Source organism: Bufo bufo, chromosome 9, assembly GCF_905171765.1.
Source record: "Bufo bufo chromosome 9, aBufBuf1.1, whole genome shotgun sequence".
Taxonomy (NCBI): Eukaryota; Metazoa; Chordata; class Amphibia; order Anura; family Bufonidae; genus Bufo; species Bufo bufo.
The window spans coordinates 218,972,853-218,988,941 of NC_053397.1; the positions used below are offsets into that span (position 1 = coordinate 218,972,853).

General features: G+C 44.6%; 1 protein-coding gene across 4 annotated transcripts in view; it reads left to right on the top strand.

Moving 5' to 3' along the window:
- The first annotated feature begins 360 nt into the window (after nt 1-360).
- The window catches only part of KANK4 (KN motif and ankyrin repeat domains 4), a 95,435-nt gene continuing 79,706 nt past the window's right edge, over nt 361-16,089 (top strand). The window contains exons 1-4 of one of the 4 annotated variants that reach the window (XM_040408098.1): nt 361-463; nt 2,807-3,003; nt 3,584-3,715; nt 4,156-4,271. The gene's annotated coding sequence lies outside the window, so the exon portion shown is untranslated. The remainder of the gene's footprint in view (nt 464-2,806; nt 3,004-3,583; nt 3,716-4,155; nt 4,272-16,089) is intronic. The other 3 variants (XM_040408096.1, XM_040408097.1, XM_040408094.1) reach the window with 3 other exon arrangements.

Below are 16,089 nucleotides of genomic sequence, written 5' to 3' on the forward strand. Positions count from 1 at the left end.
GTAATAATAACCATAGCTATAATAGGCCATGTGTCCAAGCCATCAGTTTTTAGTTCTGTAAGCTGCTCATGCACCAGGCAGATCAGGATGAACAGGGCTATTGCACAAACCCGCATAGGAGAGCGTTCGAAACTGTGTTGCGCGATCGATGCACTGAATGTATCTGTAGATTTGTACTTTTAGACTTCTTTTGCAGTATTGCAGACGTGCTAGCCATGCTAACCCGTGATATTTGCACGCCCAGAATCTATTTTAGTTTCCGACGCGATGTAGGATTCATTTTTCGAGACGTGTTTCCCCTTTTGTTGTTTCATCTGCAGTTCTGTGTATGATCTGAGGTCATGTGTCTTCGGCTAGATCAGACGTGTTAGTCTCGCATCCCCTTCAGCAGCTCTCGACATCAAGTGCAGCTATTCGGAGAGCGGCTCGTTAGAGGCTTGTCGCCGTACGGACGTCTGGAAAGGTCAGAGATGCCGCTGTAATGGCTTAAAGGACCATTAAACCCTAAAATATAAATGGTCCTATAGGAAAGCACCAACATATTTATGGGGGAGGGGGAGGGAAAATGGCATGTCTAGACAAAATGTGAGAGACGCTAAATGCAAGCTTGTTCTCTGTGGAATCGGCCATTTCAGATATTCTGTGCTCATCCCAGTGTTTAATAACATGAATTTAAAGCGACCGTCCAAAAAGGAGGGGAACGTGGTCGCTGGACTGAAGTGCATGGATTTCTGGGTTGCATTCCTGGGGTGGTGACAAAATTTCATGAGCAGAAATGATTTGGATGATTTTCCTAATATATTTGTTACCCTTGTGTTTAGTAAAGAGCACTGTCTCCCCCCCCCCCCCCCCCCCCCACACACACACACACTTACTTTAAAATCTCAGTTGCCTGTCGCTGCCACAAGGGGGCGATCTATTTGCAGCTGTGTGTAGGCTGTAGACAGGGGCGTAAGCACCATAGCGGCAGACCATGCAACTGCTATGGGGCCCAGGGCAAGAGGGGGGCCCAGCCTTACCATATTTGACCACCTTAAGCATCTTCTGTATTCTGCTGACAGGCTTCAAACAGAACCACATTGTTTAACCCTAGGCAGCCGTAGACATCTTCTGTATTCTGCTCCAAACAGAGCCACCGTAAAGGTCATCGGTATTCTGCTGACAGGCTCCAAAAAGAACCACATTGTTCAACTGCAGACCACCTTGAACATCTTTAGTATTCTGCTGACAGGCTCCAAACAACCACATTGTCCAACAACAGACCATCCTAAACCAGTTCTGTATTCTACTGGCAGGTTTCAAACAGGACCACAGGCTGCCATAGACATCTTCTGTATTCTGCTGACAGGCTCCAAACAGAATTATTTTGCTAGACCACCTTAAACATCTTCTATACTCTGCTGACATGCTGTGAATAGAACTACAGTGTCTGTCGACAGGCCACCATAAACCTCTTTATTCTGCTGACAGGCACCAAACAGAACTATGGAGTCTGAACACAGACAACCTTAAAGGGGTTGTCCGACTTCCCCCATATTGATGATCTATTGTCACGCTTCGGTGTGGGAGGGAAGCACCACACCGAGCATAGGAGGGAAGGGGGAACAGGGAATCAGACCTGAGAACTAGGGGGAGGAAGATGGACACCTCCTAGAGAAAACCCTAACCAAAACCCTGACTGACTACCAGTATGAACAGATCCCAAAGGTAGGTGAGTTCATACGCAGGAATACCTAGAGTCCTATCAAGCCCTATAGGACCCTGGTACAAATGGCAGGGAAGAGACTACATGTTCCTCTAAAAGGAAGGACGAACAGGAGTCTCCTACGGGCCTGATACAAACAATAGGGAAATGCAACACGCAGAACCCATACAAAAGGGAAAGGAAAGACTTAACTCCAAAGAGGCTATGGAGGCACCAGGAACTCACCCGAGATCCAACCACAATCTATCCAAAGGTCCAAACAGAAGCTATAAACCGCACAGCATTGTGGGAGAAGCAACTATAAATAGAGAAGGTTAAATGACCATAATAGCCACACCTGGGGAAAGAAGGTGCGGCGATCACCAGAAACAACACAGACGTCATTTGATCCAAACGGAAAACATGTCTGATCAAACCACGTGTTGCCAGTCTCACCGATCTCCTGTCACCTGTCGCCGGAACGTCCGTGACATCTATCCTCAGGGGAGGTCATCAATATCAGATTGACATCCCTGATCTGTTTGAAGAGACCCCCTGCGTTTGTGTGACCGCTGCATTCTCTTGATTGTCAGCATTGCAGGGTTGGTGCGGCGCAACCACAGCTACTCCGCCCTTTTCACTTGGGGTAGGTCATCAATAATGGAAACCGGACAATCCCTTTAAATGTCTTATGTATTCTGCTGACAGCAAAGAAAAGGAAGACGTGGAAAATGTTGTTTGCTCCCAGTTGTAAGGAGGTTGATTCTGACAGTATATTATAACATAACGCAGACCACCATAAACAGCATCTATATTCTGCTGCAGAGAGTAGATGAAGAGATGCTACGTGAAAATGTATCTCCGATCACTTCGTTACACTGGGGGATTGTTATTTCTGCAATTTCCTAATATACCCCTTCGAGCCGCTCGTCTCTGCTGGGAGGCATTGAAGATCCATCCACATCAAAGAAAGCAAAATGAAAATTAATATTTTGCAATTAGAAAGGGGGGAGGGGTAAATCCCCTTTAAGAATCCATTTCAAGAAATGCGTTGTGTATTGTCCAAGACACGTTTGAGATGGAAGCTGTATAAATCTTTCTTCTTCTTCTTCTCTTCTTAAGGAAGGAAAGGGCAGTGAGAAGACACCGAAGAAAGTTTTCTACAAGGCGGATTTTTCATACTCCTTAAGAAAGACAGTGTCAGCATCTGGCTGATGAAGTAAGAATGTAGGACCATCCCACTGGCAGGCACTTCCACACACGCAGCTCCATGTACAGTCTGCAAACCTGCGGGAGCCGGGCAGCCAGACATCTCCAAGGTAAGACCGTTCCTGCCCTCCACATTTCCCTTCATTTTATTAACCTGACGACTGACCGAGGGGCGTGAGAGCGTGCTGGGGCTGCTGCTTGCATCCTATGGAATATCTGCAGCTGTTTCCTTGCAGATAAAACGCGCCGTGCTATCGAGCCCCATTCCTATATCGCTTTCCCACAATGGGATCAGCTCTGGAAAAAGGGAGGAATTTGGGAATCTTTATACTGGCAGAATAACTTCACCTCTTTTCCAAAAATATAGACCCCCCCACGCCCCCCCCATGACTTCCTCCATTTGTTCTGCTTTAGGAGAAAGTGAGGTTATTCAGCTCAGTGACTTGATGAACATGAATCCATATAAAGACCCCCATGTGGGCCCCTAATGGGAAACATCTGATTGTAGAAAACCTGAGTGCGGATGGAGAGAAGAAAGAAATGCAACCAATAGTTAACCCCCTGCCCCCCTCCACGTTTGCAATGAGAGGGGCTAGCCTAATATTTAATTGATCCTCTGTGGAATTGCGGCCAGATTCCTTCAGAAGAGAACAGAGGTAATGGCCCCCATCCTGATTCCTCAACCTCTAGGAATGGGGCGACCCTTCTGCAGGAGCGGTGGGTGTGAGCCCTTGTGTTCCTGACAAAGAGAGAACTTCGGGATACAGCGCATTGAGTGGCTTCATTGTTTCCAGATCCAAATCTCAGCCAACGTTGCAAGACGTAAGATTTTTTATTTTTATTTTTTTGGAGGGAGGGGGGGAATGTTCGACTTCCTATTCATTCAGCTGGGTTTTTTTTTTTCGTGACAGTGTGTTAGTGTACTGACGCTGTATGTTTTTGTGTCTTTTCTTCATGTCTTTTTACGACCCCCCGCTTGCTCTAAGCACAGAGGAAAAGGCTTTAACGTGTAGCAGGAGACGAGTGAGGGACGGTCCCGACTTTCAGGGGGTTAATAGGAAATAGCGACAGTTACATTGTTAGCATTTGTCACATGGATGTATCACAAGAGCTGTAATCTCTGATTCTTCTCTGGTGTCAGAAGCGGTTGATATTCGCCAGGGGCAGCAGACAGTTTGCAGGATGTGGATTGTAATCTGGTGGTAAATTCGAAAGAACGATAAGTTTAATATTTTCCACTGTCGTGGTTTCATGTCTTGCAGAATATTATATTAAGCTTTTGTGACACCGCAAGCAGGAAATAGTCAAACGATAGAGCTGCATGCATTTAAAGGGAGATGACGCCACTATTCCTGTACTGATATGTGCACAAAGCAAGGTAACAAAAGAATGCACCGTTTGTTCACTTAAGGCCTCATGCACACGGCCGTTGTTTTTGGTCCGCATCCGAGCCGCAGTATTTGCGGCTCGGATGCGGACCCATTCACTTCAACGGGGCCGCAAAAGATGCGGACAGCACTCCGTGTGCTGTCCGCATCCGTTGCTCCGTTTCGTGGTCCACCAAAAAAATATAACCTGTCCTATTCTTGTTCGTTTTGCGGACAAGAATAGGCAGTTATATCAATGGCTGTCCGCACCGTTCCGCAAATTGGGGAACGCACACGGACACCATCCGTGTTTTTCAGATCCGCAATTTTCAGAACGGTCGTGTGGATGAGGCCCAAGGCTGTGGGCAATTTTATAAACGTTATTTGCAACAATGCAGTTATGAAAATAGCCTTGATTAAGTAATCGTATGCAGGTCTCTGTGTCTCCATGGTTACAGACTACAAACAAACCCTGTGTAGTCTGATGATGTTCTCTGTTTCCTCTTTTTTTCCTCTGTAAGGGGATACAGAAGAAGGAGAGTAGAGCTGGCTGAGCTACCACATACACGTGCCCCCTCAGCTTGGCCAAGCGTGCTTGTATATATCCCCGAGAACAAAAGGATCGGGCATTTAGAAATCCAACTGAACTCCCCCAATGTATGAGCTCTAATGCCACCATACACATTAGATGGTCGCCTAGTCTTTCCAATGTATATGGACTGCTCATCACATGGCAGCAGAATCAGTCTGCATAGAGTTTGTTTGTAGTCTGTATCTATGGAGACACATTGGACTGCATGGGAGCTGTATACACAGAGCGTGACACACATGCCGCCAGCCGCCTTGATTTCCGTGGGCTCGGCTTTCTCCATTTAGAATATGATGGAAGAGCCATTGCTCCACTATAGCCTATGTAACAAGCAGCCACTTTGCATTGGCACGGATTTGGGAACTGGCACTCTTTTTGTAGGTGGGACGCCCCAGCTATTAGGGGAAATAATTTCTATTGGTGCAACTGCCCTAGTGACAGAATTCTATGGGACCCTGAATCCCCGTAGATTTTCTGGTCCTGAAAACCTGACACAACATACTAAATCTTATCATACACTTCAGATATCTGTCAAAAGACCCCCGGAAGCCCCCACTCAGCATGTATTGCTGAAGGGATACTCTACCCCTATGGCACGGCTCATCTTTCAGGAATAAAATCTATGTCCTCCTTCACACTTCAGTCCATGTTCTTCACGGACAACACACGCACCTATTGCCTCCAATCAGTGGTTTTCCACTGAGCGTGAGACATGCTCTACTTTAGACCATGATGTGCAACAAACGCGCCCATTGAAGTCCATGGGTCCGTGAAAAACCACTGACACAACACGGACGGCGTCCGTATTCCGTCAGTGGTATTTCAAGGACCATTAGTAGGAGATGCTCTGGAAATGAATTTTTTAGCTGAGCAGTGTCCGTGGCATCCGGGGGTCTTTTGACAGATACCTATGATAAGATGATACACGGAAGGCAAAAAACGGACACACAGGTTCTTCCAGATGAAACATGGATGGATTTTTCCACGGACGTCAAACATGTGAACAAGGCCCTAACTTCCTGATCCTTTAGGGGCAGTCAGATCTCTCTTGTACACATTAGATTTTTAAAAGGGTTTTTCAGGATTTTACTGCCTCTGGATAGGTCATCAGTATCTGATCTGTGGGGGTCCGACACCCAGGACCCCCGCTGATCATCTGTTTGAGAAGGCACCAGCGCTCCTGTGAGTGTCGCTGGCTTCTCGCATCTCACCAAGCACAGCGCCATACATTGTAAAGCGGCTGTGCTTGGTATCGCGCTCAGCCCCATTCACTTGACACAAGAACGTGTCGTCGCTGTCCTAGGACAAGCTGCGAGACGGCCACGGTGCTGCCGCGAGCGCCGCTGCCTTCTCAAACAGCCGATCAGCGGATAGGTCATCAGTACAAAAATCTCAAAAACTCCTTTAATGGATCCATGGAAATATGGTTCAGCAGAAATCCGTGGTACATAAGGAGAGGTACATACTCCCAGCTGTAGAGGGCGCTCTCTGATGAAGGGGCACCACAGAACTTCAGAGCCCGCACTAGGAATGATACTTTTGAGACAGTCCACCGAGGACTTGTGTGTAATGATGATACATAGAGGTAACCTACACTATATGTTGACCTGTGGTCAGATGTCGTGTCCTTGGGCACCGGTCCCACATGCAGAAGGGCACATAGCAGAGGACATACCCTTCTGCATCGACACCACTGCCCCCAGAAAGTCAAGCAGCCAAGACTGGGTGCATCTTAGAAAGTGTGCTCATTAGTGAACCCCACACTCCTGTATGCGCCCTCCTAACCATCATTTTGGTGTGTATCCTGGGGCCACCACCTCTCAGGCTGAGCAGCAGTTGTCAGTACTGAGTCATTTTCCGTATAAATAACGCATCAATGACAAATCTTTCTGCCGTCGCAAAACTAGAGTTTCACGTTTGAACGATATACACAACCCAATGTTCAAGGGATTTTGCTAAGTTGTCTTGTGTAGTCTCTTGTAAATAAGTTATTCTCTGCTTGTTGTCAGTGAATGGAAACATTCCTTTTTTATAGCCCGAGGCTGTAAAGCTCCCCTCATGGGTTCGCAACAATGTATCAATGCAGTCAGTTGAGCCGTCATGTGACCCTCACAAGTATCATGAGACCTGGCTTTCAGGTTACTCCCCAGGTACCTAACAGATGAATAGTAGTGTATTGAGGAGCAGGACATGTACAGTATATACAGTATGACTACCTGTAGCATCATATCGGTCAGTGTCTGTGTACAAACAGATCTGTGTAAACTTTATTTACTACATGACGACATCACCTAGAGACAGGCAGTCATTTTTGCAACATCACCTACAGACAAACAGCCATTTTTCAATTCACCTACAGATGGGCTGCCATATGAGTACACAGAGTAATTTAGTTAATGTAATAACCACAATACAAATCATGATTCCATCACTAGTCTTAGGTACTTATCACATGGATGTTTCCTGTGTGCTGACCCAGCGAATACTGTATATGTCATGCAACACTGCTGCTAACTGAATGTCAAGGGTTATATGATGTGAAGAGTGTCACATGACTGCTGCCATGTTTCCGTTAGGCCATAGATACATTACACAGGATTGATACATGGGCTATACCATTCTCCTGCATATAGTGGTCAACCGCCTGTTATAAGAAAGGTGTGTATGCAGGATTTTAAAAGGCATCTGTCAGCAGTTTTGTACCTTGGAAGCTGAAAACATCTGTGTTGGTCCCATGTTCATATGTGCCCGCATTGCTGGGAAGAAAATGATGTTTTAATATATGCAAATGAGCCTCTATGAGCAACGGGGGCGTTACCATTACACCTAGAGGCTTCTCTCTCTGCAACTGCTGTGCCCTTTGCTCTTTGATTGACAGGACCAGGCAGTGAAAACATAATTGCACCTGTTATTAAATTAAAGGGGTTGTTCTGGTTCAGAGCTGAACCCGGACATCCCTCCATTTTCCCCCCGGTAGCCCCCCTGACTTGAGCATTGGAGCAGTTCATGCTCCAATGCTCTCCTTTGCCCTGCGCTAAATCGTGCCGTGCAAAGGTATTTTTTGGAGATTCGGTGACGTACCGGGGCTCTCCATGGGGCTGCCAGGAACCCTGGTGACGTCACCGGCACTGATGGGCGGGATTTAGCGCTGCTCTAGTCAGTAGAACGGCTAAAGCTCGCCCATCAGAGCCGGTGACGTCACCGAACACACTGCCGGCCGGAAAGTTTCCGCCCGGCAGTGTGTTTATTGAAGGCAAAATAACCCGTGCCCTGCGCGATTTAGCATGAGATGCTCTGATGCTAGCCTCAGGGGGGCTGCCTGGGTGAAAACAAGGGTATGTCCGGGTTCAGCTCTGAACCCGGACAACCTCTTTAAATGTATATAGGCACACCACCTTCTGGATAGATATGGCTATACACCTTACATAATTTCACAAGTTTTTTAACATCCAATACAAGTATGTCCGTAATTCATTTGTTTAGTTTTGATCACAGCTCATAATCGATAAAAATGAAGTACTTAAAAAAAAAATTAAAATATATATATATATATATATATATATATATATATATATATATATATAAAAAATAATGAATATTTGTCTCACTTAGAATCCAGAATAAGAATGAGGGAAAAAATAAAATCCTTTTTTTATATATATATATATATATATATATATATATATATATATATACACTACAGACCAAAAGTTTGGACACACCTTCTCATTCAAAGAGTTTTCTTTATTTTCATGACTATGAAGGCATCAAAACTATGAAATATGAACATGTGGAATTATATACATAACAAACAAGTGTAAAACAACTGAACATGTCATATTCTAGGTTCTTCAAAGTAGCCACCTTTTGCTTTGATTACTGCTTTGCACACTCTTGGCATTCTCTTGATGAGCTTCAAGAGGTAGTCCCCTGAAATGGTTTTCACTTCACAGGTGTGCCCTGTCAGGTTTAATAAGTGGGATTTCTTGCCTTATAAATGGGGTTGGGACCATCAGTGGCGTTGAGGAGAAGTCAGGTGGATACACAGCTGATAGTCCTACTGAATAGACTGTTAGAATTTGTATTATGGCAAGAAAAAAGCAGCTAAGTAAAGAAAAACGAGTGGCCATCATTACTTTAAGAAATGAAGGTCAGTCAGTCAGCCGAAAAATTGGGAAAACTTTGAAAGTAAGGGCTATTTGACCATGAAGGAGAGTGATGGGGTGCTGCGCCAGATGACCTGGCCTCCACAGTCACCGGACCTGAACCCAATCGAGATGGTTTGGGGTGAGCTGGACCGCAGAGTGAAGGCAAAAGGGCCAACAAGTGCTAAGCATCTCTGGGAACTCCTTCAAGACTGTTGGAAGACCATTTCAGGGGACTACCTCTTGAAGCTCATCAAGAGAATGCCAAGAGTGTGCAAAGCAGTAATCAAAGCAAAAGGTGGCTACTTGGAAGAACCTAGAATATGACATATTTTAAGTTGTTTCACACTTGTTTGTTATGTATATAATTCCACATGTGTTAATTCATAGTTTTGATGCCTTCATAGTCATGAAAATAAAGAAAACTCTTTGAATGAGAAGGTGTGTCCAAACTTTTGGTCTGTACTGTATGTGTGTGTGTATATATATATATATATATATATATATATATATATATATATATTTATTTATTTTTTTTTAAGTACATTTTTATCGATTATGATCAAAATAAATGAATTGCAGACCTGCTAAGTACATGATTATTATCTACTTCTAATCCATTTATTTATTGTGCTCAGTATTTTTGTTTTCATTTTTATTTTTTACTTTTATTGTATTTGATGTTAATAAATGTGTAAATTATCTAAGGTGTATAGCCATATCTTTCCAGAAGGTGGTGTGCCTATATACATTTTATTTAATATCAGTTTTATTACATATATATATATATATATATATAAATACAGTCCTGATCAAAAGTTTAAGACCACTTGAAAAATGGCAAAAAATCCTATTTAGCATGGCTGGATCTTAACGAGGTTCCAAGTAGAGCTTCAACATGCAACAGGAAGAAATGGGAGTGAGACAAAACATTTTTTGAGCATTCAATTAATTGAAAACAACGAATAAACTGAAACAGGCTGTTTTTCAGCTGATCCAAAGTTTAGGACCACATGCCTTTAAAAGGTCAAATCTGTGCAAAGATGTGGATTCATTGTCCTTCTCTGTCAGGTAGTCACACGTTGTGATGGCAAAGTCAAAAAAACTCTCCCTTTTTGAACGTGGTCGGGTTGTTGAGCTGCATAAGCGGGGTCTCTCACAGCGCGCCATCGCTGCTGAGGTGGGACGCAGTAAGACAGTCATTTGGAATTTCTTAAATGATCCTGAGGGTTATGGAACAAAAAAGTGGAAGACCCAAAAACAATTTCACCAGCACTGAGCCGGAGGATCCAATTGGCTGTCCGTCAAGACACTGGACGATCCTCAACCCAAATTAAGGCCCTTACTGGTGCTGACTGCAGCCCCATAACCATCAGACGGCATCTGAGACTGAGGGGCTTCAAAAACAGAAAACGTCTTCAAAGACCTCGTCTCCTTGAACGCCACAGAACTGCTCGTTTGGACTTTGCAAGAGAGCACCAAACATGGGACATTCAAAGGTGGAAGAAAGTCTTATTCTCTGATGAGAAAAAAATGTAACCTTGATGGTCCTGATGGTTTCCAACGTTACTGGCATGACAAGCAGATCCCACCTGAGATGTTTTCTACGCGCCACAGTGGAGGGGGCGCCATAATGGTCTGGGGGGCTTTTTCCTTTAGTGGAACAATGGAGCTTCAGGAAGTGCAGGGGCGTCAAACGGCCGCTGGCTATGTCCAGATGTTGCAGAGAGCATTCCTCATGACCGAGGGCCCTCGTCTGTGTGGTAACGACTGGGTTTTTCAACAGGACAACGCTACAGTACACAATGCCCGCAGGACAAGGGACTTCTTCCAGGAGAATAACATCACTCTTTTGGCCCATCCTGCGCGTTACCCTGATCTAAATCCAATTGAGAACCTTTGGGGATGGATGGCAAGGGAAGTTTACAAAAATGGACAACAGTTCCAGACAGTAGATGGCCTTCGTGCGGCCGTCTTCACCACTTGGAGAAATGTTCCCACTCACCTCATGGAAACGCTTGCATCAAGCATGCCGAAACAATAACGGCGGAGTTACTCATTACTGAGTTCATGTTTGGAAGTTGGATTTCTGTTTTGGGGGGGTTTAGTATTTTTTTGGAGGTGTGGTCCTAAACTTTTGATCAGCTGAAAAACAGCCTGTTTCAGTTTATTAGTTGTTTTCATTAAATTGAATGCTCAAAAAATGTTTTGTCTCACTCCCATTTCTTCCTGTTGCATGTTGAAGCTCCACTTGGAACCTCGTTAAGATCCAGCCATGCTACATAGGATTGTTTGCCATTTTTCAAGTGGTCTTAAATTTTTGATCAGGACTGTGTGTGTGTATGTGTATGTGTGTGTATATATATATATATATATATATATTATATATTACACCTTTCCCTGTCAAAGTGCAGACAGACCAGAGCCGCTAGGTGTAATGACAACGCCCCTGTTGCTCCTAGAGACTTATTTGCATATAATAAACCATCATTTTTCTCAGTAATGCAGGACATATGAAGATGGGACCAACACAGATGTCTTCAACTGCCAAGAGCACATGTAACTGGTCAGCCAGTGTCATAGGTACAGATCTGCTGACAGATTACCTTCAAATACATGTATATTAGAAAATTGTATGATTTCCATTTATACAAAGAAATAAATTACACATATAAAAACTGGTAGGCAGGTAGAACACAAGTAGCCAAGGCCAGCAATACCGTAGTGCAGTATAAAATACTGACTTCCCCCGTATCCCCATATCACCATACTGAGGATGGCGATACAGAGAATTCAGGAGGCCACCTGCGGCCGGCGGACAGATACAGAATTACCTGATGTACATAGCATTAATTAATAGTGAGAGCTTCAGATCGTTATGTATCCAGCCAACAGCCATGAGGAGGGCTCAGGCGGCCCCCCGGGCATTGGCCCACCGGGAAATTCCACTGTAGGGTCTATGACCAGTCCGCCCCGGATAAGATCATTTATTATACAGTCGGCCAGCTCTGTGTGCATCAGACTGGACGCTTCCTTTAATACCAGATGATACTAAACCCTCCATGTTTGTATAAAAGGCGGACGCCGAGATCCTTTTTTTAGGATAAGGAAAGAAGATAATGTTGTTCTTGGCTTCTCGCTCATCCTATTTCCGCATGAATAAAAATAGCATTTCTGTATTTTTAAGGAGTCTCTTATCTGATTGAATTCTGCATGATTCTTGGTCCAGAAGGTAAACATGGGGTAAAAAGTTAAGGGCAGATGTACTTGGAGCCCCAGAGGCTCGGGTGTGTCTGCCTCGCATGATCTAATGGCAACATGTGATATTGAAGAACAATTGATTTCATGTTGATTGCTTCTCGTTATGTTACCCAAGAAGCTGGGAGTTTATAATAATCAGGCTGCGCACGTCGCTGATGCTTAGGTGGAGTCAGGGAAGCCATTATTGGGACACATGGATCACACAGGAGTCCTAGTGCCGCCGGGAATGATAGGGATCATTAAATCCCAGACTGTTGTTTTCCTAACCAAAAGTGAGGTGACCTAAGAAGAAACTTGTCACCAGAGGAGGGATCAGTTGTCTATTATATTGGAAAATTAAAACTGAAGCCACTTTCCAAATAGTTTTGGCTTAAAGTCCCTTACCGTTTTGTGAATACAGCTCCATGGTAACAGACTACAAACAAGCCATGTGTAGTCTGATGGTGAAGTCATACACCTTCCCACCGGATCTGCTTTTCATGCTGATCCCATGAACACATTAACAAGAAGTGGGGGATGAATGGAAATAAGTATGACCGGATTACACCGGGTTTGTTTGTATTCTGTAACCATGGAGACACTTCTCAGTCTGCGCATGCGCTCCATGGACCAAAAGTAGGAATATTATTAATCAAGACTATTTGCAAAGTTGTTTCAATTTCTCTTATTATTTTAGATACATTGTAGCAATAAAAAAAATGGTTGCAGAAGTGGAAAAAAGTTATTTAAGGGCTCATGCCCATGGCGGTAGTTTTGATCTACATCTGATCCACGTTTTTTGTGGATCGGATGCAGACCCATTCCTCTCAATGGGGCCGCAAAAGACGCAGACAGGACACCCATGTGCTGTCCGCATCTGCACGTCCATTTTGCAGACAGCAGTAGGACTTTTTACAGTAGTTTAAAGAAACGGTGGCTTGCACATCTTTTGTGGATCCACATTTTGCGGACCGCAAAACATTTATGGCCATGTGCATGAGCCCTAAAGGGGATGTCCAAACTGGTCAGCCTCTGTCTGTGTGTCCTGTGTACCAATAGTCAGCCTTTGACTGTGTTTTCATTCTCTGACATGAAACGGGGATCTCAAAATGCAGAGGAATTGAAGCCTTTCTTTCAGTTTACATTGATTACACAGAGCTTACATATCGTAAAGACCACAACAAGAACTTCCTTTCATGAAGTCTTGCCATTAAAAGGTTTCCCTTCTTATTCCTGGTTGTCAGGGCCTGGCAGGCAGTCAGGGCATGATGAGGGTTGTAGTTTCCAACAGCTGGAGAGCATCAGGATGGGGAACACTATGGGGAGCTTAGGGACTTTTTGCAGTGATCTCCCCCTAGTGGTGGCTGAAGGTTATCATTTACCTCTGTGCAGGGGATTTGGAGCTCTGTACCAGGAAAATTCACCTCTGCTACCTATAATAATAATAAATTAGGAAACTAATCAGTGGTGAATTTTGGGTCTAAAACAATTGGATGAACACTTTACCCTCTGCTCTATTTTTATATTTTAAATTTGACTTTTTTTTTGTACTTGTTACTAAATGTTCTGTGTTTCCAAATATTTTACCATCTATGATTTTTACATGTATAGATGTTAAACTGACACAATATAGAACCGTTGGACTTATTTATTAACATCGCTAAGCCAGGTTTTAACGTGAAAAAGTCCCTTTTTGTAACTTTTTAAACACCCACGTGACAGTATTTTCTTGCACAGGCGTTTTTTATGCCGTCCTCGACTCTTGGGGCGTAAAAGAGGAACGAAAACTACTCCAGTCCGGGATCCGCGCAGTTTTCACTCCGGGTGCACGGGCTGCCGGAGGTGCACCTAATTTATGATGAGGCCTGGCCTTGTCCTATATTAGGCTCTTCCTCCGGAACAGCAGAAAAAGCCGGCATCTGATAAATGACCCCGCTTGTCTTCTGTGGACAGGAGCGATGTATTGGGAATATGGAGTGGATGCCTCACTGACTGATTGCTTGTTCTGGGCACATATTTTAGGTGTCAGCAGTTTTTAATGACACCCACTTGCTAAAATGTAATGAGTTGTCGATCTCTCAGTCCTTATGGGTGTTAATGTTTATTGTCCGGATACTGCAGCAGTGAAATAATTCCTATTGCCAAACCTTGCAAAATATAACTTGTCGGCACACAGCCCTGCAGCGTCCTTGTTGCTTTCATCAATAAGTTTATTTAAAGGGGCTGTCCACAAAATGAGACGTATTATTTATGTTTGCAGATATGTTGCATTTATTGGATTGTATGTACAGAGCTGCGTCTTACCGGTATGCGCCCGCGGCACCGTGCTTTGTAGGTCTGTGCAGGATAACAGCACCACACGTGTCCGCAGGTTGTGTGTAGTATTGCAGCTACCAGGGTAGCAGGCACAGCAGTTGCTATAGGGATTAGCACCCAAGGGGCCCATTTCTTCAAAGTTTTCTTTTTATTTGCGGTGAGATGATAGGTACACGGTGACTTTTTTGTTTGCATTATCTCTGTGCTCCATCATGTTGTGCATTATTCTTGTATGGTTGTAGAATTCATGTGCTGTGACATCACTGTGTGTATTATTGCTCTGCTGTGACATCACTGTGTTCATCCACTATTATGACATCATTGAGTGAACTGTACCTGTACTGTGACATCTTTGTGAGCATTATCCCACTTTTGTGTCTTCACTTTACACATTATTCCTCTATTGTGACATCATTGTAAACATTACTCCCATGCTGTGACATCACTTTGAGCACTGTCCCTGTACTGTGACATCACTGTGTGCATTATATATCCCTATTGTGACATCACTGTGTGCATTATCTCAGTGCATTAGACCAAAATAATCAAATTAAACTTTCAGTACCCTGAACTTCTTGCTAAGGGTGATGATGGTGGAGTAGGGCCCCATCCCAAGTTTTGCTTTGGGGCCCCATGGCTATCTGTTAAGCCCCTGGCCATGGGCCACCATACATTTTGAAGTCAAGCTTTGTATAACACTATAATATACGTATGTATAATCAGGTGTCTGAGTCTTACACGCTTAGGCCTCTTGCACACGAACTGCCCGTTGTGCGGATCCGCAATACACGGGCGCCGTTCCGTGGGCATTCCGCATCAGGGATGCGGACCCATTCACTTCAATGAGTCCGCAAATCCGGAGATGCGGAATGGTGCGGAACTACGGAGTGCTTCCGTGGAGTTTTGTCCCGTACTTCCAACATGTCCTATCTTTTTGTGGAACGGCCGTATCGCGGACCTATAAAAGTGAATGGGTCCGCTGCGGCTGCCCCACGGTCAGTGTTCGTGCATTGCGGGCTGCATTTTGCGGGCCGCAGCACGACCACGGGGTGCACACGACCGTGCCGCCCGTGTGCCTTCCACAATTTGCGGAACGGAACGGGCGGCCCATTGTAGAAATGCCTATTCTTGTCCGCAAAACGGACAAAAATAGGACAAGATATATATTTTTTTTTGCGGAGAGCAGACCCAAACAACGTTCGTGTGCAGGAGGCCTTAGTGTGATATCAGTGTGGTCCGTCTCATTGCACGGCCCTCTTAGGCTGGTTTCACACTAGCGCTTAGTATCCGGCAGCGAACAGTCTGCCGTATCTTTCTGCATTTTGGCGTCGTCAGAAGCTTGAAAGTCTCCGTCCAGTCCCATTAACTATAATGGGGACCGTCGCTGATCCGCCCACAACCCGGCAAATGCCGAGAATCGACTGGAAGGAAACTGCTGACTCTTGGTATATTTTCCACTTTGCAGCCGGATCCCCACCGATCCCCATTATAGTTAATGGGGCTGGACAGAGACTTTCATGCAGAGAGATCCGGCAGACT